Source organism: Odocoileus virginianus, chromosome 11 (assembly GCF_023699985.2).
Source record: "Odocoileus virginianus isolate 20LAN1187 ecotype Illinois chromosome 11, Ovbor_1.2, whole genome shotgun sequence".
Taxonomy (NCBI): Eukaryota; Metazoa; Chordata; class Mammalia; order Artiodactyla; family Cervidae; genus Odocoileus; species Odocoileus virginianus.
In genome coordinates, this window is record NC_069684.1 from 64,753,517 (window position 1) to 64,756,496 (window position 2,980).

The following is a 2,980-nucleotide window of genomic DNA, read 5'->3' on the forward strand; positions in this document are numbered from 1 at the left end:
CCCAACCCAGCCATCGACCCGGAAGTACACTGACCCCACGTCGACCCGGACGCCGAACCCGACTCCTGGGCTCCACGTCACAGAGTGAGGCCTACATGCTGCGCGAAGAGAGCCTGTGTGGCTTTGGGGGGCGATTATATTTCAGCAATAGTGGGGAAACCTCTGTGTTCCAGACTCGGTTTCTGTTTCTAATGGCGACGTGGAGGAAATACTGCTGGATGCCCAGTGTGAATCTGGACGGAGCAGCCCCAGGAGTTCTCACTGTGACCACGCACCTCGCTCACAGACCCCCCACCTAAGATAACACCGCAGCTTCCGAAATAGGCCCACATAGTACTGACGGAAAAAAAAAAAAAAAAAAAAAAAAAAAGCTCTCGGTCAGAGGAAGAGTATATGGAGAGAAGAAAAGGCGTAGAAAGAATCTTGAAGAAAAAACTCATACCTGGTACCGGATTGGTCAAGTTGGCCGGAAAACATCCCTTCCCCACTCTGCCCAGTTCCTTTTCAGACACCCGCAGCGCACGACCCCAGTCGACAGGAGGAACACGGCGTTTTCTCTGCAGTTTCTAAAAGTTTTTCTCCCATCTTTTCTCTCTCTCTTGTGCTGGCAGTGAGGTAGGGGATCTCTACCTGAAGGCTCCTGACAACAGCTACCAGAACCTTTTGATAAAAGAACTGGAATCTGGATTTTTCAGTTAGGGGGAGTTTATATTGGGATTTGTAATGCAGCTAACTGAAGAAGCTACCATCTTGGTCCTTGGGTGGCTGCACCATTTGTCTTTTTTTTGTTGTTGTTATTGTTAAATGCTGCATTCCTAATTCAGTCAAATAAAAGTAAGAAACACAAAGAAAGAGTGATGTGAGTGAATATGGACCATGCGGAGTTGGGAGGGAATTTCATTACAAAAACAGTAAAACACTCCAGGACTCAGCATGAAATGTTCATGAAACTAAAAACAAAATTATGTAGAAATTTCCAACAGAGATGCCTACAACTATAATATATACTTAATCGTTACTGGCCTTCCTGATTTAGCCACTCATCTATAGAAAATGGAAACCATGTGAATTAGGAGAAATACCAACTTTTGTGAGTTAAGATTTTCAATAAAATAATAAAATATATTAAAAAATCAAGATTTTAAGTCTCTGGATTTATTGTCAGTCCCATATATATTCCCATAATGTGAACACATGCTTGTCTTGTTTACCCAGTTATTCACTCTAAAAATCTTGCTGACAACCTGTTCGTTACCAATGCAGAACATGCCAAGATGGTGCAATGTGGTTCCTGTTCACCAAAAGCTTTTCTTCCATATAGGAGAAAGTCACATGCAACTTCTCATAAAAGGAGACAATAGGATATTCTAATTGAAGTTTTTTCAATGTCCTTGTTTTGATCTTCTCCCTTGACTTCAGACTTCCCTAAGTATCCCTGTTCATAGGATCTGTATTTTAGTTCTTTCAGTTATAATGCACTTTTATTCTACCCAAGCCGGGAGCTGTGTTGGTGGGGTGGTAAGTGGAGGAAGGGACATTCTATGATCTTCTAAATAAGTCTCAATCATTTGATGTGCCTGTGTCTTGGAGGTTGGACCTTCACAAGTGTTTTTCCAGTGTTCTTTGCATTCAGGCCCCTACACCTTTCCCTGGCTGCAGCATTACCAAATATACTTCCTTAAAGCCTTGCTCCTAGACACCTATGTTTTTCCACCCCTCAAGTGAGATAGGAAGGCTGAAGTGAGTTTTGTTCCTTCATCTGGATAAAGTTTAAGAATGGATTTAGCAAAATCTTTTCTACCAGAAAGTACGTCTTTGATATGGAGAAGACATTGATCATGTTGGATAATGGTTACTGTTTTCTTCCCCCTGCCAAAGACAAGAAGGGGGTTTTCTTGGACTTTCACCATAAAAACATAGTGGGGTTACTGGAAGGAAAGCCTATAAAATGTGGTGTCCCCCTAAGTTTGCAGTTCCCAGGAACTTTTTGCCCTCACACTAGCCTCCACTCAACTTCTGGGAATTCACCAAAATTAACACTTGTGTTACTGGCTTAGACAAATGCATCAGGATTATGTAAGATGTTAACAGTGGCAGAAAATAAGGGGAGAGTATATGGCAATTCCCCTTTTTTTTTTTTTTTTTTTTTGGTAACATTTCTATGAATCTATAATCCTTCCAAATTAAAGTTTACCAAAAAAGTAAATTTCTGACCAAATGTTAAAACATCATTATATTATTTGAGTATTAGCAAAACTAGCAATTAAGCATTAGAAAAGAAGACTTTACAGGACAACAGGTGGGGAAGGACATCATTGAACTGCATAATAATAAAGCAGAGAAATGTCCTGGGACTAGAGCCTAGAAGAGAGGCAGACTAATGGTAGCTTTTATTCACTTGCAGGTTAAAGCCTTTGTGGGAGAGGAAAAGGAAACTTGTAGGAGTCAAGTCACAACCAAAGAGAAGGATACTATACATAGAAGGTGAGCAGAGCATTTTCCCAGCCCAAAGCTTTTAGCCACTTACAGATGAGCCTGGGGACGGTCTGAGAGTTATAAAAACCAGATCCCAGGTTCAACTCTGACATGTAATATGCTGACAGTGAACAAGTCATATTCACTGTCATTTTTCTCATTCTTGATTCTCTCAATTATGGGTTGCATTCATCCATGGCTTTGATTATATTAATTTATAAAGGCAAGTTCTTTAATCCTTTTGAATTTATTGAATTGTTTTATATTTGACAATGACATAAAAATTAAAATACATTGCAATATGAAAGGGAAACAAAAATAACTTCAGTCAGCATATAAAACTAAATTCTCATTTTGGCAAGTCCTAGGATATAGAAGGAGGTAATTTATCATACAATTATAATGTGTGTAGCTTTGACCATAGATATTGATAGTTATACCTTTAATTCCTGAAGTATTCATCATACTTGCAAGTATCATTCAGAAGCAGAGGAACTTGCTTGCA

At 39.7% G+C, this 2,980-nt stretch overlaps 1 pseudogene; it reads left to right on the forward strand.

Moving 5' to 3' along the window:
• The first annotated feature begins 35 nt into the window (after positions 1–35).
• On the forward strand, positions 36–1,061 carry LOC110145902 (BCL2/adenovirus E1B 19 kDa protein-interacting protein 3 pseudogene; annotated as a pseudogene).
• The last annotated feature ends 1,919 nt before the right edge of the window (positions 1,062–2,980 follow it).